The sequence below is a fragment of the Pituophis catenifer genome, unplaced genomic scaffold (genome assembly GCF_029215685.1).
Source record: "Pituophis catenifer annectens isolate HBS135680 unplaced genomic scaffold, rPitCat1.0.hap2 SCAF_5, whole genome shotgun sequence".
Classification (NCBI taxonomy): domain Eukaryota; kingdom Metazoa; phylum Chordata; class Lepidosauria; order Squamata; family Colubridae; genus Pituophis; species Pituophis catenifer.
This window is the reverse complement of record NW_027256885.1, coordinates 48170864-48198155: the sequence shown is the minus strand read 5'-3', so window position 1 is coordinate 48198155 and position 27292 is coordinate 48170864. Positions and strand designations below refer to the sequence as shown.

Genomic DNA, 27292 nt, shown 5'->3' with positions numbered 1-27292 from the left:
CCTTAATTTTTTTACATGTCCACCATATATGAAAATATGTAGCATCTTTACACTCACATCGCCAACACTTAGGTTGTAAATTTGGATACATACAGGCTAATTTTTTTGGGTCTAAATGCCATCTATAAAACATTTTATAAAAATTCTCCCTTAGATTTTGTGCTTGTGTAAGTCTTACATTTCTGACCCATATCTTTTCCCATGTTTCCATCATTATTGGTTCACCTACGTTTTGTGCCCATTTTATCATACAGTCCTTGACTAACTCTGTTTCTGAATCTATTTCCACTATTTCATTTCATTTTATTTCATTTCATTTTATTAGATTTCTATACCGCCCTACTCCCGAAGGACTCAGGGCGGTGCACAGCCAAACAATAAAAACACATACAATACAAAATTTAAAAATAGAATAAAATCAAATTAAATAATTTTGGCCCCGACAAATTTAAAACCCCAAACTTTTAAAACCAATTTAAAATTGAATATATAAATACTAAAAGATATTTAAAATTTTAAAAATCTTTTATAAAAGGGGGAAATTTAGGCCAGGCCGGCCTGGTGAAATAGGTCTTTAAGGCGCGGCGGAAGGTGCGCAGATCCGGGATCCTCCGTATCTCTGGGGGGATTATAGTGCATTATACAACCTTTTTATATGCATTTGACCTTTATCTCTTGTTTGCTTTATCAAATTCTCATCCTGCTGCAAAATACCAATTTTTTGATCTTCTCTCCATCTGGCCTGCAGCTGTCCATACTGAAACCATGTCCTAATAATTCCTTCTTCTCTTAATTGCTCCATTGGTTTTAATTGTAATCTGACTCCTTCCTTATAAAGAAGTTCCTTATATAGAAGTTCCTTATATGTAATCTTATCTTGCTTTTGCTCCAAATTTATATTCTCTATCGTGTGTCTGGGTACTGTCCATATTGGTAACTTATCACTTAATTTATATTTATACTTTTTCCAGACCCGCAATAGAGAATTTCTTAATATATGACTTTTAAAAGTCTTATTTACTTTCTTGTCATAGACTAAATAAGCATGCCAGCCGTAGACCAAACCATATCCTTCAATATTCAATATCTTTTCCTCCGTTAAATTTATCCAGTCTGTAATTGGTGAGAGGGCAGCGGCTTCATAGTACAATCTTAAATTGGGCATTTTAAGACCACCTCTTTCTCGAATATCTTGCATTATCTTTTGTTTAACTCAAGGTTTCTTCCCTGCCCACACAAACTTGTTTATGCCCTTCTGCCATTCCTTCAAATTTTCATCTTTCTTAAGTATAGGTATCATTTGAAAAAGAAATAAAAATTTTGGTAGAATATTCATTTTTACAGCGGCTATCCTTCCCAGCAAAGACAATTGTAGTTTTTTTCCAATTTTCCATCTCCTTTTGTATTTTGTGCCATAGTGGTTCATAATTATGCTGATATAATTTCATATTTGCAGTCATAATATAAACCCCTAAGTATTTAACCTTCTTAACTACTTCAAATCCTGTTAACCTTTCTATCTCTTCTTTCTGGCTTCTGACCATATTTTTAGCTATTATTTTCGTTTTGGCTGCATTTATTTTAAAACCAGATACTTGTCCATATAAGCAGGTTATATCCATCAAGGCTGTAATCGATTGTACTGGTTGGGTTAAGGTAACAACCAGGTCATCCGCAAATGCTCGTAACTTATACTCATGCTGTCTAATTTTAATTCCCTTTATTGTGTCCATCTCACGTATTTTACTTAGTAAAACTTCCAGCGTCAACACAAACAATAACGGAGACAAGGGACAACCTTGCCTTGTTCCTTTTTCTATATTAAAAGGATCTGTTAAGCCACCATTAACTATTATTTGCGCTGTTTGTTTTTGATATATTGCCTTAATAGATTGTACAAATTGTTCTCCAAATTGCATCCTTTCTATTAATTTTAATAAAAATTGCCAATTCAGTTTGTCAAAGGCTTTTTCAGCATCCAAAAACACTAGCACTGCGGGGACCTGGTTGTTCCTTCCCAGATACTCTAATAAGTTAACAATTTGCCTTACATTACTCTTCATTTGTCTGCCATTTATAAAACCAGTTTGATCATGGTGAATCATTTGCTGCATAACTGTCATGAATCTATTTGCTAAAATTTTAGCAAAAATCTTATAGTCTGTGTTCAGTAATGAAATCGGCCTATAATTTTTAGGATCTGTATCGTCATGCCCTTCTTTTGGGATCAACGAGATAAATGCTGTCTTCCAAGTTGGAGGCACCTCTCCTCCCTGTTGTATATTGTTAAATAATTCTTTCAATGGTTCCACCATTTCCTCCTGTAAAGTTTTATAATAAATAGCTGTCAAACCGTCCGTCCCAGGGGCTTTACCCACTTTCAACTGCTTAATTGCTAACACAATTTCCTCGGAAGTTATCATTTGGTTTAAGCTATCCCTCTGCTCATTTGAGATTGTATAAATATTCTCTTTCTGCAAATATCTATATCTATATCTTTAATTTTATCACCGGTATACAGCCTCGAATAAAACTCCTAAGAAAGATTTTTTAATCAATTGTTGCTCATAAACCTCCTTACCCTTATATCTTATTTTCTCTATTGTCCTTGATTTTTGCTTTTTCCTTAACAGATATGCTAACCACCTGCCTGGTTTATTGGCATTATAAAAAGTATTATGTTTTGCATATCGTAAATTAGTTGCCACTTGATCTGCTATCAACATGTTAAATTGACCTTTCAATAAATTGATTGCCTCTTTAATTTTCTTATCTGTTGGATTGACTATTAAAGCCTGTTCCTGTTTACTAATCTCATCTTCTAATTCTTTTCTTTTTGCCCCCTGTTTCTTTCTATGCTTATTATTCAAATATATCAAAATTCCTCGCATATATGCTTTACTTGCATCCCATACCATTTCCATAGATGTACCCTTTTGCATATTCATAACAAAAAATTCTTTCATAAATTGTTTACACTCTTTTACATTTTCTTCATACCTATACAAGTTATCATTTAACCTCCAGGACCTCCTAGACCCTTTCTCAGTCACGGAGGAAACGCCGGTCACTAAAGGGTTACAACCAAGCCAGTAGCTCTAGGACCGAGTCCACCAACAAAAGAAGCCCCGCCTCTTCCTGTATCCAGTTTTTCGACTCGGTCCGGTAGAGGACAGTCGTGTCTGTTAGTTCTCTCTCATTAACTCTTTGTGGGGGAGTTATTTGGCCATTGCTGGCTTATTTCTACTTAGTTTGCTCTTTTCTGCTCAAATTGCTGGAGTTTTCTTCAAAAGCGGCTAAACTTTATTGGAATCAGCTGGGGAGCACTAGAAACGTTCCAGCGGCCCTGAGCAGCCCTGCAGCAACGCCCACGTGCGTTTTGCATCGCCCTATCTTTTGCAGCACTTTCAAAGGATTTTGGAGGCTTTTGGAGAGGTTTCCCTGCCTCCTGCTGCTGTTGGAGAATTCTGGATGCTAATTTCTGGCGCGAAGGCTTTTCCATGCCCAATTTTGCCACGCTGTTAAGCCCTTTGGCTAGTGGCCATTTCCTGCCTCCTGAGTAATCTTCCTGGCTCCTGGATTCTACTCTGCTTCTCTCCTGGCGCAGTGAGTTACCTGAACCTCCAATTATTCCCTGTGGGTGCATTTAAGGGTGATTTCTATCCTTTGCATTTATTCTGAGCTGCAAAAGTAAATTTCTGCTTTATCATGGCTGATGCTAGGAGAAATAAATCCCAAAGCAAAGGAAAAAGGGGCCATTCTTCTGATCCTAAAGAAAGTTCCTCAGGGGATTCTGTTCCTCCCAAGGCAGCCAGAATTTCTACTAGATCTAATCACTCCAAGAGTGCTAATATTGCTGCATCATCAAGAGAAGAGACCAGGAGGCATAAGGCCATGGAAAAGGCCTTTCAAAAAGCTGCTTCAGAGGCCTCTAGAGTTTCATCTCCTTCTGTGGGGCCTTCTAAATCTCCTGCCCTCCCCACTTCCAATGTGGCTGTTCCTTCTTCCCAAATTCAAATTGAACATGATTTTTCTCCTGATCAGTCTACTCTGGGTGAGAATGTAGTTGTTGATGCTTCTTCAGTTTTTCCTGCTGCTAAGCCTCTATCTCCAATTGTTTCTATTCAGGCCCCCCCAAGGCAAGAATTTCCTGAGGCTCAAGCCCAATCCTGCATTCAGGGGTCTGAGGCTCCTGTAAATTTAACTCCTGCCCTAGCTGAATTTATTTCTGTTTCAATTAGGCAAGGTATTGCTGAAGGCCTTCAGCAAAGGGCCTCTTCTGAGGCCTCCAGTTATGTGAGTCAGCAGAGTCGTTCTGTGAGGGCCCAGGCGGTTGCTGATCCTGTGCAATGTGAAGAAAGGGTGGATTCCCCGGAAAATGCAAGTCAAGGTTCCCTGTCTGAGGGGGAAATTGCCCCTGATCAAGATCTCTCGGATGATGAAGGCCTTGAACCAGACCAGCCTTCCTTCATTGGTCTTTTCAAGCCTCAATTATTCAGATCCCTTCTATTTAAAGCTCAAAATGTTACTGGCCTGGGAATTTCTTCTACTCCTTCCTCTCAAGGGGCTTCTACACCATCTTCTCAGCATCCCTCTTCATCATTATTATTTCAGGAACCTTCCATTCGTGCAGAGGTCGTTCCAGCTCCCAAGCTGTTTTCTGATGTTGTTCAAAGACAGTGGTCTTCTCCTAGTTCTGGCCCGGTTCCCAATGGTCTAGATAAAAGATTTTATAATATGGCATCTGATTTTGCTAATATTCTTCAAGTTCCTTCTGTAGATGCTCCCGTCGTCGCCCTCTCTTCTGCATCTCCTCTTACTGGTCCGTCAGAGGAATTCCTGCGCCCTGAAGATAAGAAGTTTGAATGCTCCTTGGTCAAGGACCACCAGGCCTCAGCTTGGTCCATTCAGGCCTCCTCGGCAGCTTCCTTTTTTAACAGGGCCTCCATCCTTTGGCTTCGCCAATTACAGGAAAGGCTGCCCCCTTCTGATATGCGATCTCACCAGGACATCAACAAGATCCTAGCTGCTGTTGAGTTCTCTGCTGATGCTACTCTGAATGCGGCAAGGTTTTCAGCTAAGGCTATCGGGGCTTCAGTCACTTCTCGTAGGCTCCTGTGGCTTCGTCAGTGGCAGGCAGATGTTCGGAACAAGTGGAGACTGGCATCAGCTCCTTTCTCGGGGAACTATCTCTTCGGCCCAGCCTTGGACCCACTCCTCATCGAGACGAAGGATCATCGCAAGATTCTGCCCGCCTTATCGAGAAGATCTGATCCTCGTCAGCAGGGTTCCTTTCGAAGCCATTCCTTTTGCTCCGACTTCTCTTCCTTCCAGTCCAGGCCTCAGCGGTACTCTCAGCCCAGGGGCGGACAACAGCAGGATTTCCAGGTCAGGCAGGGGTCCCGTTTCCCTCCCCGCAGACCCTTCAGGGGGGGTAGGGGGCGTCCCTTTCGCAGGTCCCGTTAGTTCTCCTTTACCTATCTCTGACTCCTTAATTGGAGGTAGGTTAGCATTTTTTGCTGACCAATGGGATTGTTCAGTTTCAGACCCCTGGATTAGACGTACTATTAGGTTTGGGTTGACCCTTGAGTTCTCTTCTGTTCCCCCTGACTTGTTTGTCAGGTGCCCTGTCTCTCATGTCAGGTCCAAGAGGGTTCTGCTAGATGAGGCTATTCAACATCTTTTGGAGATTAGGGCTGTTCAATGTGTTCCCCTAGGGGAAGTTGGCCAGGGATTCTATTCCCGTTTGTTTCTAGTTCCCAAGGCTTCAGGAGGCTGGAGGGCCATATTGGATCTTAAATCCTTGAACCGATATATAGTCTATCGTCGGTTCAAGATGGAATCCCTCCAGACCATTCTCCTTTCTATCCGTCCAGGTGATTTTTTGTCTTCCATCGATTTGACGGAGGCTTATCTCCATGTGCCCATTTTTCCGGACCATCGGAAATACCTCCGTTTTTGTTATCGGGGTAGGCATTATCAGTATAGAGCCCTTCCCTTTGGCCTTTCCTCAGCTCCTAGGGTCTTTACAAAGATCATGGCTGCCTTATCGGGCCATATGAGATCTTTTCCTGTTAGAGTTTTGTTTTATCTAGATGATATTCTTATTTTGTCTAGTTCTGAGGTTAGGGGTAATGAGGATATTCAGGTCACCCTTCAGACCCTGCATTCCCATGTTTTTTTGGTTAATCGTTCTAAAAGCAATCTAGTTCCCTCCACGTGCATTCAGCATTTAGGGGCTGTTATTGATTCTGTCAGGTTGCAGGTTTCCCTTTCTCAGGATCGTCAGGACAGCATTGTTGAGCTGGTAGGTCAGGTTAAGGCCTCTCGCTCTTTTTCCCTCCTGGGGCTTTCCCGCTTGCTAGGGAAAATGGTTTCTGCCTTCGGGATCACTCCCTGGTCTCGGTTTCATAGCCGGGAACTTCAATGGTTTTTACTTCTGTTTCAACGGTCTCGCAGGAGCACGTCAGAGGCCAGAGTCCCCTTGACTCCTCAAGTTCTCCGGTCCTTGGCATGGTGGACCTCTCCGGCTCTTGCTCAGGGATGCCTGTTCAGAGTGCCTCAACGCGTGAGCATCACCACGGACGCGAGCCTCTTCGGATGGGGGGCTCACCGGGGTCTCAGCTGGCCCAAGGGCAGTGGTCGGTCCAGGAGAGGGGACTTCACATCAACATCTTGGAGCTCAGAGCCATCTTCCGAGCTCTTCGCAAGTTCGCTCCTCTCCTTCGAGGTCTGGATGTCTTGATCAGAACAGACAACGTAGCTGCCAAGGCCCACATCAACCGGCAAGGAGGGACCCGCTCCAAGGCTCTCATGAGGGAGGCATCTCGTCTCTTCAGGTGGGCGGAGAGTCACTTGGCATCCATCCACGCCTCTCACATCTCAGGGTCAGCAAATGTTCAGGCGGACGCTCTCAGTTGATCGGTGGTGGACCAGACGGAGTGGAGCCTCGATCCACTTCTGTTCCAGGACATCATGCATCGCTTCGGCCTTCCAGCAGTGGACCTCTTCGCGTCCGAATCCAACCACCAGCTTCCGAGGTTTTACACGAGATTTCCTGTCCCGGGAGCCGAAGCTGTGGACGCCTTGATCAGCCCGTGGCCTTGTGGTCTTCTTCTCTATGCTTTCCCACCTCTTCCCCTCATCTCCAGGGTCATCAGGAAGCTGTTGCAGGAACAAGCCGAGCTCATCCTTCTGGCTCCCTTCTGGCCCAGACAACCGTGGTTTGCGGATCTGATGGCTCTCTCTGTTGCTCCCCATTGGCAGATCCCGGCCGACAAAATATCTCTGTGGCAGGGCCGTCTAGCTCATCCAGACCCTCAGTGGTTCCGGCTGACCGTCTGGAGGTTGAGCGGTTCCTCCTGTCCTCAGCCAGGGTGCCTTCGGAAATAATTTCTATGATCCAGGCCTCCCGTCGAGGATCAACGAACCGTATTTACAATGCCACTTGGATGGCCTTCTGTGCCTGGTGTCGCCGTAAGAAGGTCCTTCCTACTGCTGCTTCCATTCTTGACATCCTGGGCTTCCTTCACGATGGCTTCATTTCGGGGCTTTCTCCCAATACCCTCCGGAGGCAAATCTCTGCCATCTCATCTATCCTCACCTGCGGCACCGCTGAGTCTGTGTCCACTCATCCTCTCATCCGTTCATTCCTCAGAGGCGCAACCAATCTACGTCCTCCGGCTGTTCATCGGTTTCCCACCTGGGACCTGAATAAGGTTCTGTTAGCTCTTACTGGTCCTCCTTTTGAACCTCTCCGGGAAGTCTCGCTGAAGTTCTTGTCTTTTAAGGCAGCCTTTCTAGTGGCTATCACCTCGACTAGAAGGATCTCGGAGTTGGCTGCCCTCTCAGTTCGCCAGGATCTCTGTATTATTCATCCTGATCGAGTAATTTTGAGATTGGATCCAGCTTTTATTCCAAAGATCAATTCAACTTTTCATCGTTCTCAAGAGATCATTCTTCCCAACTTCTGTCCTTCCCCCCGTCATCGCTTGGAGACTGTGTGGCACAAGCTTGATGTTCGTCGGGCTCTCAAGATTTATATCTCCAGGACTTCTTCCTTTCGTCGCTCCGAGGCTCTCTTTGTGTCTTTCCAACCACAGTCCATGGGGTCAAAGGTTTCTTCTACTACCTTACGAAGCTCAATCGTTGCCAGTGCCTCGTGGTGTTACAGCCCACTCTACCAGGAGCGTGGCTACTTCGGCTGCCTGGTCTACCCAAGCTTCACTCGAGGAGGTCTGCCAAGCTGCTACTTGGACGTCTCCATCTCCATTTATCCGGCATTACCGGTTGGATGTTTATGCATCGGCGGAAGCCTCCTTTGGAAGACGTGTGCTGCAGCGGGTATCTTCCCAGGACCAGGAGAGGCGCCGGCCTTCTCCCTCCCAATAGGTACACGGGCTTTGGTATATCCCTTTAGTGACCGGCGTTTCCTCCGTGACTGAGAATGAGCGTTGGTCTTACCTGATACGCCACTTCTAGTCACTAGGAAACGCCGGTCACCCCCTCCCAATTGGTCCGGCACCTCTCGTGCTGGCTTTTGGCTGTTGACAGAGGGGGGTGGGTCCTGGGGATTTTTTACCTTTCCTTTATTTTTCTACAGACACGACAATCTACCTTTCGTCCTTGTCTCAAACTGGATACAGGAAGAGGCGGGGCTTCTTTTGTTGGTGGACTCGGTCCTAGAGCTACTGGCTTGGTTGTAACCCTTTAGTGACCGGCGTTTCCTAGTGACTAGAAGTGGCGTATCAGGTAAGACCAACGCTCATTCCCACACTCCAATTCCAACCAAACTGGACTATGGTCTATCAATATTCTTGAGCAAATCTTCATGTTCTTCACCGTAGATAAAAGATCATTAGTAATTAGTATAAAATCAATCCTTGAAAAGGATTGATGTCTGTCTGAGAAGAAAGTAAAATCTTTTTCTTCCGGATTTCTTTCACGCCAAATATCCCTCAGCTCCCAATCATCCATCATCTCCCAAAACGCTTTGGGCAGTTTTGCTCTTGTTAAAACATTTTGTTTAGGTCCCTTCTTCTTTTTTTTTTTGAAAAACTTTATTGGGATTTTTTTAAAAAAGAAAAAAAAAACCATAGATGTACTGACATTTTCAGTTAATATCGGATGTGCAGTGTTTTAACTATATACATAAATAATACTTGGTGATATTTCAAATCACTTTTTTACTGTTATTTAACACACCTTTTGGTCTTTCTTTCATTTTGTCATGCATCCACTTATACCACCTTTTCCACACAATATAATAATCTGACTTCTCATCATCATTTAATTTAGTCATCTCTGCGCACTCCAATATTTTCCTAATTGTAAGCTCTTCTGGTGGTTGGGTTTTCTCTTTCCAATACTGTGCGTATGCCAATCTGGAGGCTGTAATTATATGAATCATTAAATGAATCTTTTCCTTTCCATATGGCTTCTTTACTATTCCCAGGAGAAATATCTCTGGTGTTAATTCAATATTTTTGCCAATTATTTCATATAACCATCTCCTGATCTTATTCCAGTATCCTTTCGCTTCCGGGCATGTCCACCACATGTGAAAGAAGGTGCCTTGACCATGGCCACATTTCCAACAGTTGGGATGTATATTAGGGTATATCTTTGCTAATCTGGCCGGGGCTAAATACCATCTATGGAGCATTTTATAATGGTTTTCCTTGTATGTCGCCGCTCTAGTCAATTTAAGGTTCCTATTCCATGCCTCCTCCCATTCCCCAAAATTTATGTCACGCCCAATATTTTTCTCCCATGCATTTATTTGATTCTTTGTGATATCTTTGGTCTTGTAATAAATAAATAATAAATAGTTGTATAGTTTAGCCAGAATCTTTTTACCTTTTCCCATCAGGACTTTATCCAATCCATTTGATCCAAGTTCTAAACCGTATTGTTCTTTGTCTTTCTGATATCTAGATTTTATTTGTGAATAGGTCCACCAATGTAGAGTTATTCCTTGCTCTCGTAAAGTATCATTTGATTTAAGATTCCCTCCTTCGTCTAAAATATCTTTGTACCTGCCCATTTTCTCCATTCCCCATCTATTGGGGTGGATCAGGGCTCGTTGAGAGCCAACTTGGAATTTTTTTGTAATATCTTTGCCTAATCGGGGTCCATGTTGTATCAATGAGTCTCTAATTTTATGTCTATGGAAATATGTCTTCCTTTTCTTCTCTACATCCCAAATGTGGGCATGCCACCCTTTTTGCAAATCGTGGCCTTCTAGGGTAAGAATCCTCTCATTTTCCAGGGTGATCCAATCTCTTATCCAAACTAGCTTAGCTGCCCTGTAATATATTTCCCAGTCGGGGAGTCCAAATCCACCTATATCTCTTTTGCCCCTTAAGATTTTAATAGAAAACCTCGGTTTCTTCCCCTCCCATATAAATTCTCTGATGATTTTGTCTAATTCTAAAAAAAACTTTTTATCTAAATTCACCGGTATGTTTTGGAATAAGAATAATATTCTGGGGAGAATGTTCATCTTAATAGCGGCTATCTTGCCCAAGAGTGATAATCTTATTTTCTTCCATCTATCAAGGTCTTGTTTCATCTTTCTAATTAGGGGAGTATAGTTATCATCTTTTAAGGTCGAACATCTTGATGTAATCCAAATTCTTAGGTATTTAATTTTTTTGGCAACCTGTAGTCCTAATACTTCTTCTATCTCATTTTTCTGGCTCTCAGTTGTGTTCTTAATCAATACTTTGGTTTTGGTTTTGTTCAGTATGAAGCCTGCCACCTCTCCGTATTTGCTTAATTCCTTTAGCACTTTTGGTCCCGATTCTATGGGGTCCTCAAGGATTAAGGCTACATCGTCTGCAAATGCTTGTGTCTTGTAAATCTCCTTCCTAATCTTAAGTCCTTTTATTTCCTCATTGATTCTAATTTTCCGTAAAAGAACTTCTAAGGCCAAAATGAACAATAATGGAGATAGGGGACAACCCTGCCTTACTCCCTTACTAATTTGGAATGTTTTAGTCCTATCTCCATTCACCAGAATACTCGCCTTTTGATTATCATAGATAGATTTGATCATCATTTCAAAATTTGTTCCGAATTTCATAATCTCAATTTGTTTGGTCATAAATTTCCAATTTAGATTGTCGAATGCCTTTTGGGCATCAACAAAGATTAGGCCATCTGTTTTCTGGGGTGTTCTTCATAGTACTCTAGGGTGTCTAGCACAATTCTCAAATTGTCTTTAATTTGCCTCCCCGGGAGGAATCCGTTCTGGTCTTTATATATCCAATTATTTAGTATCTTTTTCATTCTTTCTGCCATTATGCCCATGAATAACTTACAGTCGGTATTTAGGAGCGAAATTGGTCTGTAATTTTGAATTTGTTTTAGGTCGGCACCTTCTTTCGGCACAAGTGTGACATGCGCCTCCTTCCATGACTCTGGGATTTTATAGCCTGTCAGTGCATCATTAAAAATTTCTACCAATTTGGGTTGTAGTATTTCTTCTAATTTTTTATATATTTCCCCTGGGAATCCATCGGGTCCTGGCGCTTTGTTATTTTTCAGTTTGGAGAGGGCTGTTTTTAGTTCTTCAATTGTAATCTTCCTATTAAACATTTCTCTCTCTTCTTCTGTTATTTGTGGGAGCTCTGCATTTATCAAATATTGCTCTATTTTGTCATCTGGTACCTCCTCTTCTTTATATAGAGATTCATAGTATTCTCTCGCTCTATCCAATTTTTCTTCCTCTTTAGTCAATAGCTTGCCCTTAGAGTCTTCTAAGATATGAATTATCCCCCTTTCATTTTCCTTTTTTAATTTGTAGGCCAACCACCTGCCCGATTTGTTAGTATTCTCAAAAAGGTATTGTTTCGTTCTTTTCATTTTTTGCGCTAGCTTTTCTTGCTCCATGATATTTACTTTGTGCTTCCACATCATCCAATTTTCTTTGGCTGTTTCATCTTCTGGATTATCTTGAAGTTTTCTTTCTGATTCTCCTAAATGATTTAAATAATCTTCCAGGGTCTTCCTTTTTTCTTTATTTTTATGTGCGGTATATGAAATCACGACTCCTCTCAGGTAGGCCTTCATTGTATCCCATACTATTGCGCGGGGTGTGCCCTTGTTTTCATTTTCCTTAAAAAAGAAATTCACTTCTTCTTTGAGTTTTTGTATACAATCTCTATCGCCCAGTAGTTTAGCATTAAACCTCCACCTCCGTTGGTACTTCCTCTGTACAGACTTCCATCTTATTTCTATTGGGTTGTGGTCTGCCCAATTGTTCGGGTTAATTACAGCTGTTCCAATTTCTAACCCCAGATTCCTGCTGACCCATGCCATGTCAATTCTAGACCACGACTTTTGTGCATTTGAAAAGAAGGTGTATTGCCTATCGTTTGGGTGCAGGGTACGCCAAATATCAATTAGGTCTAATTCATCAACTAAATCGAAAAAAGCTCTCGGTAAGTTTGTCCTTTTTTTTTTTTTTACTTTATTACTCTTGTGGTCCTTCTCCGAATCCGCAATGCCATTAAAATCCCCTATTATACAGATTTCATTATATGCCATTTTTACTATTTGTTCATGAAGTTTCTTGAAAAATTCTCCCTGTTTTTTGTTTGGAGCATATATGCCCACTAATAATACCTTGGAATTCCCTCTCTTGATTTCAATCATGAGAATTCTGCCCTTTGTGTCTTTAAACTTTTGCTCTACTTCAATTCCTTTTTTTTACATAGATTACCACCCCCCTCTTCTTTTTCTCTGCCAGCGAAACAAATGTTTGACCAAATTTTTTATATTCTAGACATTTACCCTCTTCTTTTTTTATGTGCACCTCTTGTAGACATATCAACATTTTGTTTACCTAGTTTTGTTAATATTCTTTTTCTCTTTTTGTAGTCATTTAGACCACTGACATTTACAGATATTAATTTCAAGTCATTCATCTCTATACCCTTGTCTGGTTATTGGTTTTTGTTTGTTCGTACGGCCCTTACTGGTCTTACTTTTTTCCCTTTGGCTTCTTCTTCTTCTTCTGTCTTCTCCTCTGCAATTGCTTCGTTCGTATTCTGTTGGTGTAAGGCTTCCTCCTCCACTGCTGCTGTCTCTAGTTCTTCCTTGCTACCTTGCTCTTCTTCCACACCCCTCAACTGGTCAAGGAAATCTATACTCAGGCTCTCTATTTTAATTTTTCTTCCTTGCCCCAGGTTATTAGCATTCCTTCTGGGAGAAGCCACCTGAATAGTATATTTCTTTTATTCAACTGTATAGCTAAGAATTTATATCCCTTTCTCATCTCCCGAACTCTTCTTGGTATCTGTTTTAGGATTATTATTTCTTTTCCTCGATATGTTATCTGTTCCTCTCTTGCCATATTGTATAGAATGTCTTTTACTTTCTTCCTTGCAAAGCGGACATGTACTTCCCTAGGAAGCTTGTTCCTTCTTGCATAGTTTGTCTAGACCCTATATACGTCGTCCAACTCTCTAATTATCGCCTGTTTATCTTGTTGAAGTGCATCTGCTATCAACTCCGTCATCTTTTCGCCTAGGTCTTCCTCTTTATCCTCAACAACATTCTGAAAACGCAAGTAGAAGGAAGCCTGGTCCATCTCTAATTGAGTTATTGAATCCTCTTAACTCTTTATTTTGACTTGTTTTTTTTTTTTTTTTAATTTGATTTATATGCCGCCCTTCTCCGAAGACTCAGGGCGGCTTACAATGTGCTCAGCAATAGCCTTCATCCTTTTGTATATTTATACAAAGTCAGCTTATTGCCCCCACAACTGGGTCCTCAATTTACCTACCTTAGAAAGGATGGAAGGCTGAGTCAACCTTGAGCCTTGGCGAGATTCGAACCCTGCAGTAATTGCAGGCAGCTGGTCTTAATAACCAGCTTAATAACAGGGTGCCTTAAACCCCTGTACTACCAAGACTTGTTAATGTTTGATCCACAGTTTCCAGTTTCTTTTCGGTTTGGTCGATTCTTGTTTCGGCTTTTTGAATTTGTTGCTCATTATTTAATATTGATGTTTGGATTTCGTTCATTTTCTGGTCCAATGCGTGTATATCTGATTTTAATTCAACATGGTTGTTTAACAATTTTTCCTGCATTGCCATCATCGTTTCTTGAATCAAGGTTAGTGACGCTTGCAGGGTTTGCATTGCCAGGCCTTCTGTTGATTTCTGTGTTGCCGGAGAGGTTGTTGCTATAGTAGGATTGGAGGGAGTCTTTTTTCCTGTTTTCACCACTGTTGATGACGTGCTTGTCATTTGTTTCAGGATTTTTTTTTGCTCTCTAATTATTCTTTCGATGTTACTCCAAATTTTCATTCGCCAGTTGGCGCCTCTATTATCTTTCCTTGATTTTATATATATATATATTTCTATGCCTAATTGTTTCTTCTAAATCTTTAAATGAAACTAATTTTCTAATGGACAATCAATATCAATATCTGTATAGGAATCTAAGTCTCTTCCCAACAATACCTTGTACTCAATGTATAGTTGTTAATAAATTAGCTTAGCAGTTATAAGTTAGATAGTTCAGTCAATGTATCAATCAACAATCAACAATCAATATATCAATTAATTTAACTAAGTGTTGTACTTTTAAATGCTTTAGATACTATAAATACTGTAAATAGGAATTCTAAATACTTGATTATAGATACAATTATAATTTTAAATACTATAAATACTAGACAGCGGAATAAATATAGAAAAATTTTAAATACTATAGCTTGAAAATATATTATATATATCTAGACCAAAAAAAAAAAAATCAATTCATAGAGAGATTTACAATTCTTGCTGATGGTAATAGTTTTGACAATCAGGATACTGAGAAAAGAATGTCTGGAAGTTCAAACGCTGTTGTTAATTATTATTGTAGTTTTTCCTCCTTCTTGGGATATACACTGTTCTTTTTTTGCTCAGTCTCTATTCTTCTGCGAGCTTAGGACCTTCATCAAAGTTCGGCACTCTATCGTATTTCTTGCTGCTAGACTGTCCACAAGATTGACATTCCAGCTAAGCAGTTTATTTCTCAGTCAAGTCACTCTAATGGCTGAGCTTCCTGTTCGTTCAAAAAAGAAAAAAACCAAGCTCGATCCACCCAATTTCAACCTCCGCTGGGTCTACTTTTATTCACAGCAAAAAGGAAAGGGATACTGTTCTTAAATTTTCTCACCGATCCTCTCTTTGCGCGCACACTTTCAATGCAAATCTTTCTTTCTTATTTCAATGCCGGCTTGTCGGGCTCTCTCTCTGTCAAACTGCTCAGGAAACTTTCAATCGCCGCTTTTCTCCTCTGTGAGACTCTTCCACCCGACTCCACTGACCCCTCTTCCTGATGTCCTCTTTCCTCGACGCAGGGAATGTGTGTATCTATCAACACTGCAGCTTCCGATCTCCCTTGCTTCCAATCTGGTTGCTGGTTACCGCGGCTTCGCGTCGGCCATTAATTCGGCCGACTCACACGTGCTGGGTTGACAGAACCTCCCGGTCTTGCGATCAGCGTTTTGCGCTCCGCTTTCACGCTCACCCGGCTCGCTCTCTCGTCCGTGGGGCTCTCCAGGCTCCACGCCCCCGGGGGGTCCCCAAAACACGGTGACTGATGGTAATGAGGAGCAGCAGTCACTCGCTCAACGCCATGTCGCCGCAGATCACCAACCGGAAGTCCCTTCTTATCTTTTTTAATATCCAAGACCCCATTCCAATCCCCCAACAGGATACAAGTTTTATATGTCCATTGTGTCAACTTCGAGTGTAGTAAATTGTAGAAATTTTCTTGTTGTTGATTCGGAGCATAGATTCTAATTACAAGTATTTTTTCTCCTTTAATTAAAAGTTCTATCGCTAAGAATGTTCCCTGGTCATCTGCTTCAATTAATTTAGCAACTAAGTCTCTTTTCAGATATATAACTATACCATTTTTCTTTTCTGGTGCTGCTGCTACGTAGTGTGTACCAAGTCTTGCATTTATCAGGTATTTTTGATCTTGTACTCTTATATGAGTCTCTTGTAGACAAATCACATCATTTTTAAATTGTTTGAGATAATGAAATATTTTTCTTCTTTTCTGTGGAGAATTCAAACCATTAACATTCCACGTCAAAAATCTAGTTCCCATCTCTGGGCCCTTGAAGCAACTGGAGCAGATTCTGGTGGTCTTGTTTCAATTGACCTTTAGGCCTTGCTCCTCCCACTGCTTCTATTTTGGTAGATTCTTGAATTGTTTCTTGAGTTGCCATCTTGAATTGTTGCTGTCTTGATACTTCTTTGAGCCTAGCTGTCACCGATCTGGTCTGTCTTTGATCCTTGGGTTGCTCTAAATCAATTAACTCCAACTCTTGAACAGCCATCTGAATTTGTAATGGTTCTTCTCCTTGGCCTGTCAAAACTCCCCCCTGAACTACTGTCAGGAGCTCTTCTTTTTCACCTTCCATCACATCCTTCTTTCTTTTGCCTTCTGGTGATTTGGGTGATTTGGGTGTGCCAGCCTTTAATACATTAATATAAAAATCTCTTGCTTTCCGTATTGTATTAAGCCAATACCTCTCTCCTGAGTAAGTCACTATTAATCCAGCTGGCACCTCCCATCTGTACTGTATCTGGCATTTTTTTCAGTTCATCCACCAGAAAAGCATACTCCCTTCTGGCTCTCAAGATCTTAGGGGGGATTTCTTTCATTGTCATCACTTCCTGGCCTTCAACCCGAAGTTTGTTTTGAAAAGTGGCCTGTAGAATTTCATTACGTACTCTCCTTGTAGTAAAATATATCACAATGTCTCTTGGTAAATGTTTCTGTCTAGCAACCCAAGAGTTAACGCGATACAGCTTGTCAATCTGCCAGCCCAGATCATTTTTTGACTCCCCCACCAACGGTGCCAATACCTCAGACATCATTTCTCTCAAGTTCTCTTGTTTGTTCTCCTTCACCCCTCTAAATCTTAAAGCAAATTCCATATCTCTGTATTGTATCATAGCTACATCATCTTCAGCCCTCTGAATTCTATTCTGAGCTTCTGCTAATTTATTATCCAAAATTACCGTAGATTGTTTAACTTCTTCAACTTTATCATCCACCATTTCAATATTGCCTGCCAAACATTTAAATGTCTTTATAATATCATCCCTAATTTGCTGATTCCGAGTTGCAATCTCATCTGACACAACCTGTATTTTTTCATTGGTTTCATTAATTTTTTCATTAATCACAATAGCAAGTTTCTCTTGTGTAACTTGGAGGGCTTGTTGTAACATCTCCAACGTTAAAGTCTGGATCTGCTGGAGGGGCAGAAGCTTGCAATCTAGGAATGTGAGCTGGGGAGCTGCCAGCACTTCCCGTTCCTTTAATAGGAACAGTCTTTACAGATTTTGAGGCCATTTTCAGTTTAAATTAATCGTTATATTTTATTCAGAAGAAAAGTTCATCAAAGTCCAAGAATTTTCCCAATCGTAAATTAACGTTTAAAATCCTCCTTCTCTCAGCACAACAGTTCTTTCCAGGCAAGAGGCTACCAGCAAAACGAAACTTTCTGTAACTTTCCCTTTCTCCGCCCCTCCCTTTCAGGTTTCAATTGCCATTTTGATGCAAATTGCTAACTTGTTACTTCCGAAGGAGGCAATAAGCTTTGGAGTTAAGTGTAAATACTTGCAGTCTGACTTCTCCTGGCTTATTCTGCCTGCAGCAATTAAAGATGTTAAAAATCCCTCATTTGTTGTCAGCAGAAATGGCCGTGGCTTCTAGCCCGCTAATTAGTGGAGTCTTCCCAGGTCCGGAGCAGATTGGCAGGCTTCTAGGGAGCCATCGCCCTTCGCGCCCCAGGATTTCTCCTAAGGCATTTGGGGGGCTCTACCTCCGCCTGCCGGCTCTTCTCCCTCCCCTTTGCCCGGGGAGAGGGTTTTCAAGCCCCAGACAGCTGTTTTTCGGCTGTTCTGGGGCTTTTACGAGACCGGGGATCGGACACCCAAGGAGGGACGTCAGCGAAGTCCTGCAGAGCCACCCGGAAGATGATTGTTAAAGAGTAATTGAACAGTTAAACTTGACTTGAGCGGTGGTATATAAATAAATAAAGGGATTGATATATAAGTATTAGTGGTAAAAGATAAACATAGAGTGATATAGAAAGTTGTAGTTAAAATTTGAGAATATAGTACATATATAGAGGTATACATAGATATACATAAAAGTCTAATTGAGATAAATACTGTGATTATTATTAGTAGTTTAAAGTAAAAAAGAAAAAGATAACATCTAAATTAAGTCTGTAAGGAATTACAACTAAAGTAATAAGTAGTGGATATAGAAGAACACTTCAAGGTAAATAAAACATTATATGATACTGTGGAAGGACCTCACAAGAAATCTAACAATGTCAACAACAGCAACAGTAATGAAAACTGGAAAAAAGCCCATTGCTAATCCAACAGCTATGTCTTCCCCTACTACTCAACGATCAATTGAAAATATGTTAGGGAAGGAAAAAGACAAAACAGCCGACAATGAATAATATGCAAAACATGCTCCAAATGATTCAAGAGACATTGATGAAGTCGCAAGAAAAAATGGCAGACAATCAAGAAGAGGCTAGGAAACACCATCAAGAAATTAAAAATGAGATAGGTGAAGTAAAGGAAGATTTAAAAAATATGAAGGAAAAGATGGAGAATATACAACAAACAATTGCAGAAAATGAGCAAAAAGTTAAAAAAATAGAAACCAAGGTGGATCAATTAGACCTTAAATTAGAAATGGCGGAGCAGAAGGTACTACAATCAAACAAGGAATTGTCTGACTCAATTATTTTTTTGGAAATGGAGAAAGCCTCATTTTTTTTGTGTTTCCAGAATGTCGTGGAGGAGAAAGAGGAAGATTTGGAGGATAAAATGAGTGAAATAATAGCAGAATTAATACAGAGAGATAAGTTGGAAATAAAAGATACCATGGATGAAATCTACCGAGTACATAATAATTATATAAGAAGGCACCGTTTAGCACGGGAAGTACATATCAGATTCATTAAAAAAGCAATAAGAGATGAAATCTATAAAAAATCAAGAGAAGAGACTGTAACATATAAAGGGAAAGAAATCATAATTCTAAAACAAATCCCATGCAGAATTCGAGACCAAAGGCAACATTATCATTTCTTGACATCACACCTTATAAAACACAGAATAATGTTTAGATGGATTATCCCTGAAGCCTCATCACATGGCAGGATAAGAAATTCAAAGTTGATTCGATAGAAAAAGCTCAAGAGTTCTATAAAAATTACTTGGAAGAAGAACAAGAAAGTAAAGACGAATCAGAAAGTAAAAGTCAAGAGGAAAAAATCAATAGAAAGAGAGAAAGAGCTAAGGAAAACCCAAGAAAAGGAACGAGAAGAAAGGGAAGGAGCAAGGGGAAGAGTTAAAAGGGAGACAAGAAATACCAAGAAAGAAATACAGTAGGAGATGGAAGAAACAATATCTTTATTTTCCGTGAATATTAATTGTTTAAATGCATAGAAAAAGAGAGCACAAATATTTACAAAACTAAAGAAATTAGATACAGATGTGATTTGTTTACAAGAGGTTCATATAAAAAAAGGATTCCAAAAATTATTAGAAAACAAGAAATTAGGAAGACTGCATGTGTCACTATCACAACAGAAAAAAAGAGGAATTGCAGTGTACGTAAAGGAAAGAATAAATTCAGAATCAGTGTATGCAGAAGATGAGGGCAGAATTTTGATGATAAAATTAGATACGGAATATAAACAAATTCTATTAGTAGTAGTATGTATATGCCCCAAACAAAAGTCAACAAGAATATTTCAATTGCACAATAAAATAATAGAACAAGAAATAGAAAATGTATGTATAATAGGAGATTATAATGCCATAGCTGATAGTAAAAAGGAGCTCTGGTGGCTCAGCAGACTAATTAACATCCACTTACATCTGCTGCCTGCAATTACTGCAAGTTCAAATCTCACCAGGCTCAAGGTTGACTCAGCCTTCCATCCTTTCTAAGGTAGGTAAAATGACCCAAATTATGGGGGCAATAAGATGACTTTGTATAAATATACAAAAGTATGAAGGCTATTGCTTAACGCATTGTAAGCCACCCTGAGTCTCCGGAGAAGGGCGGCGTATAAATCAAAAAAAAAAAAAAAAAGACTAATATAGCAATAAAAAAAAAAGAAGGAAATACTACCTAAAGAATTTTTTAATATGGCATCAGAATTAGGCCTAAGAGACACCTGGAGAGAAATTTACAAAGAAGAAAAGCAATATACATACTATTCTCATTCGTATCAATCTTGGTCCAGGATCAATATGGCCTGGATGACAACACAATTGCAATTAGAGTTAGAAAAAATAGAAATATTTTTACAGCCATGTTTTTACTTGGTTGTTCACCGCCCTGAGTCCTCAGGGAGAAGGGCGGTATACAAATTCAAAATAATAATAATAATAATAATAAAAAAAATAGGACTAAACGAGCGGGCGGACCATAATCTGATAATTATACATTGGGAAGGACAAAAAAGGTACAAAAGGTGGACATTAAATCAATACATATGTAAGGAGAAAGTATATAAGCAATTCCTGGAGAAAGAGGTAGAGATTTTCTTAGAAGTAAACAAAAAGGAAGATACATTGGCTCAAAACCTTTCGGACATGCTAAAAGCCTATATTATAGGGGTGACAATTGCATATACGGCAAAAAAAAGAGAAAAGGTCCCAGCAAAATAAACTACAGGAAGAGTTTAAAAAATTAGAAGAAGACCTTTAGAAAGACCCCCAAAATAAAAGAGGAAAGGAGAATAATTAAACACAAACTAAATTTGATAACCCAAGAAGTGGCATTTAAAATAAAGAGGGCAAAACAAAATTATTTTGAGCATGCAAACAAGGTGAGCAGGTGGTTAGCTTATAAGTTAAAAAAGGAAAATGATAAAAGAACGATACATTTGAAAGATGAGGAGGGGAAAATCCGATATAAAAGAGAAGACAAGAAACGAATAATACATACTTTCTTTTCCAAATTATATACGCAGGAAGAAACAATAGAAGCAGAAATTAAAGAATATCTAGAGAAAACAAATGTATGTAAACTTACGGAGGAACAGAAAGAAGTATTGAATAGACCAATCTCTGAAACAGAATTTGGAATTGCAATAAAAAGGCAAAAAAATAATAAGACACCAGGGCCAGATGGAATACCCATTGAGCTTTACAGGTGCATACAAAAGCAGATAGGAGGTTTTATGTTAGAAATATTCAATGAAGCACTACAGGAGACAAATATACCCAAAACATGGACAGAAGCACTAATCACACTTATATATAAGGAGGACTCAGACCAGCAATTAGTACAAAATTACAGGCCTATCTCTTTATTGAATTCTGATTATAAAACTTATATGTCAATAATTGCTGAAAGGTTAAAAATGATTCTAAATAAACATATTCATTCGGATCAAAATGGTTTCTTGCCAGGACGACAAATTAGAAATAACACACACACTATAATTGATATATTAGAATTTTATGAAGCACACCCAGAGAAACAAGTTTCACTGGTTTTCCTTGATGCCCAAAAAGCTTTTGATCATTTGAATTGGAGATTTATGATACAACAAATAAAAAAATTGAATTTGGCGGTTCTGGCGCGCGGTGGCTGTCCTGTCAGCGTTGCTGCGGGCGCCGCCGTTTGAATACCAACTGTCGAGCAGTCGGCGCCGCGGCCCTCATCCCACGGGCCTGCCTACGTGCTGGGCGACAACATGAGGCGACCCTTTCTTGCCAGTTGTGGTCGCCATTTTGGGTCGCCTGGTTGAACGCCGCCATTTTGTGGGATCTCTGGCTTGCTGTGCGGACGGCTGGTGCAGGCTATTACAGTGCTCGTGGCTGTATTATAACTGCATGTGTGAGGGGCCTCGTCTGAATCCCGGTTCTCACCCCCCCACTTCGTTTCCTTTGTCGTGAAGGTGGCTGGCCGTTTGGCCTTTGCACCTATTGTTGAGCCTTGGCTATTTAAATTACTTGTTGTTTTTTTTAAAAAAAAGGCCATCCATTGGTTTGCGCCATCATGGCAGACTCTCCTCTTATCATCTGACCTCGAGCAGGAGGCCAGCCCTCTGAGGGTCAAGGCACATAAAAAGGGGGACAGTAAGCGGTCTGGGCATAGCAGCCTCACTTCCCATCAGACCAAGTCCTCTATGGCTGCTGACAAGGATGCCTTGCGGCACCATAAGGCTCTTGAGAAACATTTTGACAAGGCCAGACAAGCGGTTTCCAGGGGTTCGGACTTGAGATCTGCCCCGCGCCATCCGGCTAATTCTGAGGCGGGCCCGTCCTCTTCACGAGGTTCCTCTCCAATCCCATTGCAGTTGGTCAAGGGAGTCTTGCAATCCATGCCAGACGTCTCGGCTGCGGGTCTGAGCCTGGCCCCACCCCCAAGGTGGCGACCACCAGAGGCCACCTTCACCCCCACTGCTGCGGGGCTCCGGGCAGTGGCCCCACCAGCCGCGTATACTCCGTTGGATTTTCAGTCCGTCTTGTCTTCAGCCCTGTTGTCCCTCCTGGCAGCTGGCTTTCAAAAAGCGTCTTTGGCTCCTCAGCCAACGCCGGCTCACGGTGTGGCTCATGGACACCGCTCCCATGCACCTCGTTCACCACGTTGACAGGAGTCTGACTCCTCGGCGGAATCTGAACCTGCGGAGGACGGTCCCGAGGACCTCGAGTTTTCGGAGGACGAGGGATTGCCTCCTGATTCTCCGGTGTTTACCGGGCTGTTTTGCCCAGCCTTGTTTAAATTGCTTCTTCATAAAGCACGCTTGACTACAAATCTGGGGGCGGTTGGAGCTCAGACCTCCGTTGAACAGCCTGAGGTCAGACCGCATGATGCTTTATTTAAGCAGGCTAAGCAAGAGAAAGACTTCATTCCGTGTCCGCAGTTGTTTACGGACGTTCTGCAGTCACTATGGGGGCAGCCCGGGTCATTAACCTCCCCCAGCAATCTGGACAGGAAGCTTTACTGCTCGGCCCCCAAATTGGAGGCACTCCTTGATTTGCCGACCATGGACCAGCCTGTGGCATCTCTCGCTTCGTCGTCGGTCCTTTCGTCTGATCCTTTGGACTGTCTGAAATCTGAGGACAGACGGGTTGAACTGGCTTTCCGCAAGTCACATCAAGCCGTGGCCTGGGCGGTTCGCACGGCGTCAGCCACGTCGTTTTTCAACCGGGCGTCGCTGATTTGGCTCCAGCAGCTGCAAGAAAGGCTTCCTCCGGAGGAGACAAGGTTGCATCAGGACATTAATAAAATCATCGCTGCCACCGAATATTCCGCCGATGCATCCTTAAATTCGGTCAAGTTTGCGTCCCGGGCTCTCGCCTCGTCGATTATGTCCTGGCGTCTCTTCTGGCTTAAACACTGGAAGGCAGACATCAAGACCAAATGGAAGTTGGCGGCAGCCCCCTACAAGGCCCCCAACTTGTTTGGGGCAGCACTCAACCCTGTCCTCATTGAAGACAAGGACAAGCGCAAAGTCCTTCCCTCTACTTACCGTAAACTGGATAGACATTTTTCACCTTATACTCAGTGGCAGCCCTTTCGGGCATATTCCGGGCCCGGGGGGGCCCTCCACTTACTGCCACTCTTACCAGTCGACTGACCGCTATTTGGAGAGACAGCAATTCCGTGACAGGGAGACCTCAGCACTCCGCGAAGCGCTCCTTCTGTGGCACCGGATCCAAGTTGTTTCGCCGGGGCAAATGACTCAGCAGCATCGGGGCCGATCGGCGGGCGGCTGCAGGCGTTTCACGACCACTGGGAGGTGTCGACAACAGATGCATGGGTGCGCCGCACGGTCTCCCAGGGGCTACCCATAGAGTTTACAGGGCCCCCGTGAGCCGCTTCGTCCAGTACCCAGTGCCCCTTTCTTCGGAGTTACGTCGCCTGATGTCGACCGAGATCGCCCATCTGCTGAGCATCAACGCGATAGAGCCTGTTCCCAGGGACCAACTGGGGTCCGGGTTTTACTCGGTGCTGTTTTTGGTGCCCAAGAGCTCGGGGGGCTACAGAGGAATCCTCAACTTATAACATCTGAATCGGACGGTCCGCTACCACCGGTTCAAAATGCACTTGCTGAGATCTATCCTTTCTGCCGTTCGGTGGGGGGACCTCATGCAGTCGGTGGATTTATGGGAAGCGTACCTCCACCGTGCTGGTGCAGCCCTCTCATCGCCGTTTCCTGAGGTTCGAGTATGGTGGGAAGCATTACCAGTACTGTGCGATGCCCTTCGGGCTTTCTTCAGCTCCCCGAACCTTCATGAAATTGGTGGCAGTGGTTGCAGCCACCCTCAGGTCAGCACTGGTGAGGGTGTTGTGTTACCTGGACGATATCCTGGTGCTGTTATCGTCCCAGGAGCGGGCCCTGTGGGACATGGAACTGGTGATCTTGGCTTTCCAACACCACGGCTTCTCAATAAATTGGGACAAGAGTCACCTCATTCCTTCCACGTCCATACTGCATTTGGGGACAGTGATAGATTCCTCCAAGGATCAGGTCGTCTTGTCCCCGGACAGGATCTAAAGCATCAGGGACTGCGTAGACCAGGTTCTGGGGCAGAGATCATCTTCCCTCCTGACTCTTATCTCAGCTCTTCGGGAAGCTTGTCTCTTGTTACAGAGTTGTTCCTTGGGCGCGGAGGCACTCACGGCCGTTGCAGTGGCTCCTCCTTCCCTTTCAGCAGCGGGGCTCCGCCAGCTTGACAAAAATCGTGATGCCCCCACAGGTTCATCTCTCCCTTCGGTGGTGGCACTCCGAGGCAATTATGAAGGGTTGCCAGTTTCTGGAGGTCAACCGTCTGATCTTGACCACCGACGCAAGTCTTCACGGATGGGGGGCTCACTTGGCAGACCAGGTGGCTCAGGGCCGATGGTTGTCGTCCGAGAAGCTCAAGAGTATCAACTTCCTGGAGCTTCGAGCGATTCAGCTAGCTCTTCTTCACTTCCATCACTCGGAGCAGGGGGGGCACATTCTGGTCCTTACGGACCACACGACGGCCAAGGCGCATGTGAATCGGGAAGGGGGCACGAGGTCCCGCTCACTGATGCTGGAATCGGAGAGGCTGTTCAGCTGGGCAGAGCGTCATCTTCTGTTGATACGTGCTGACCATATCTCTGGGGAGGCCAACGTCCGGGTGGACTGGCTCAGCCACGAGATGATCGACCCGGCCGAGTGGCAACTTCATCCCCAGCTGTTTCGAGCGATATCGACCAGATTCGGGACACTGGTCATTGATCTTTTTGCAAGTCCCGCAAACGCTCAGCTTCCCCGGTACGTCACCCGGTATCCGAGTCCTCTCGCGGAAGGCACGGATGCGTTGAGGTGTCGGTGGCCGCCCGGCCTGTTGTACGCGTTTCCACCGATCCCACTCATACAGCAGGTACTTCACAAGATGATCGCTGTCCAGGCGGACCTGTTACTGGTTGCCCCAAATTGGCCAAGACGTCAGTGGTTCACAGATCTCGTCGAGTTCTCCGTCGAGAGCCCTTGGGTGATCCCTCCTCGTCGAATTGCTCTGTGCCAGGGGACCATCTGTCATCCCGAGCCCCAGTGGCTCCAGTTGGCCGTCTGGCATTTGAGCGGGTCATCTTGCGGAGGAATCGGCTGTCGAACAAGGTTATTGGGCTCATCCAGGCGTCGAGGCGGCCTTCGACGACGCGAATCTATGAGGCCGCCTGGAGGGCGTTCTGCGTTTGGTGTGCGGCCCACCATGTGGATCCCACTTCTGCGGTTGTTCAAGATATCCTTGACTTTCTTCAGGCGGGCTTCGATAGAGACCTTGAAACGGCAGGTTGCGGCGCTCGCTACAATGGTCTCCTGTCCTCCATACCAGTCATTGTCACATCATCCCTGGGTGCGGGGGCTGCTACACGGAGCGACCAATCTACGACCTCCCACGGTCCATCGGTATCCCTCTTGGGATCTCCCCCTGGTACTTCAATCACTTACCAAGCTGCCCTTTGAGCCCCTAGGATCCGTTTCTCTCAAATTTCTCTCCTTCAAACTGACTTTCCTCCTAGCCATTACGTTGGCAAGGAGGGTTTCGGAACTCTCAGCTTTATCGGTGCGGAAGGATTTGTGCCAGTTTCGGGCTTATACAGTGGTGCTCAGGCTGGACCCGGTGTTCATCCCGAAGGTGAACTCGGCCTTTCATCGGGCTCAAGAAATCGTCCTGCCAGACTTCTGCCCATCACCTCGCCATGACCGCGAAGTTCTTTGGCACACCTTGGATGTCTGCCGTGCCCTGCGGTGTTATATGCGGCGCACCTCATCATTTAGGAAGACAGAGGCCCTTTTGGTCTTGTTCCATCCGGTGTCCATGGGACAAAAGGTGTCGTCTACCACGGTGGGCCGGTGGATCAAGGCCTGTATTGCTTCTGTGTATGAACAACACGCTAGGCCACTTCCAGGCAGGATTCTACCGCACTCAACCCACAGTACAGCAACGTCCGCGGCCTGGGCGACACAGGCGTCGGTGTCGGACATCTGTCGAGCTGCCACCTGGACATCTTTGTCCCTCTTTATTACACATTATTGGATAGATTCTTTCAACTCAGCAGAAGCCTCTTTTGGGCGACGAGTTTTGCAAAGTGTCCTGTCGGAGCCAGCATTGGGGGGCAGTCAGCCTCCCGCCCCGGGGGTTTAAGCTTGGGTATATCCCAGCTATGGAGTGCAGCCGCTGCGCACTGGAAAACGGATGTTGTCTTACCTGAACGTCCATTTTCTGGGCGCGGCGGCTGCACTCCATTCCCTCCCTTGTTTTTCTCCTTGTTTGGGCTGTCTGCCGTGGTTGGGCGCTCCGACTTACAGTTGTTGTTGCATCTTCGTTCAAGACTGAGGATTGTGGGACAGATGGGTGTGTCTGGAGCATGGAGAGAGGGAGTTCCCTGCATAAATTTCCACTCAGTTGTTGACAGACTCTGAAGGAAGAACCCAGCTATGGAGTGCAGCCGCCACGCCCAGAAAATGGACGTTCAGGTAAGACAACGTCCGATTAGATACAGGGATATATTAAATGATTTGGGAAAATTAAAAACAAAACAATTGGAACAGGATTTGAATAGGGAAGTTGAATGGTGGATGTACTTACAAATAAGATCAGAATACTTAGAAGATACAAAAATAGATCAGGTACAATTGGAGCAAAATGAACTGGATAAAATTATATATGGGAGGGAACAAAAATTAATTAGTAAAATTTATAAATTTTTATTACGGCATAAAATGGAAGAGGAA

At 43.1% G+C, this 27292-nt stretch overlaps 1 protein-coding gene across 7 annotated transcripts in view; it reads left to right on the top strand.

Moving 5' to 3' along the window:
* Positions 1-27292, top strand: part of LOC139317547 (catenin beta-1) — a 75317-nt gene that overhangs the window by 19359 nt on the left and 28666 nt on the right. Inside the window, exon 1 of one of the 7 annotated variants that reach the window (XM_070944636.1) lies at positions 8736-8751. The exons of the other annotated variants lie outside the window; for them this stretch is intronic. The gene's annotated coding sequence lies outside the window, so the exon portion shown is untranslated. Of the gene's footprint in view, positions 1-8735; positions 8752-27292 lie in introns of those variants that run through there. 7 annotated transcript variants of the gene reach the window in all.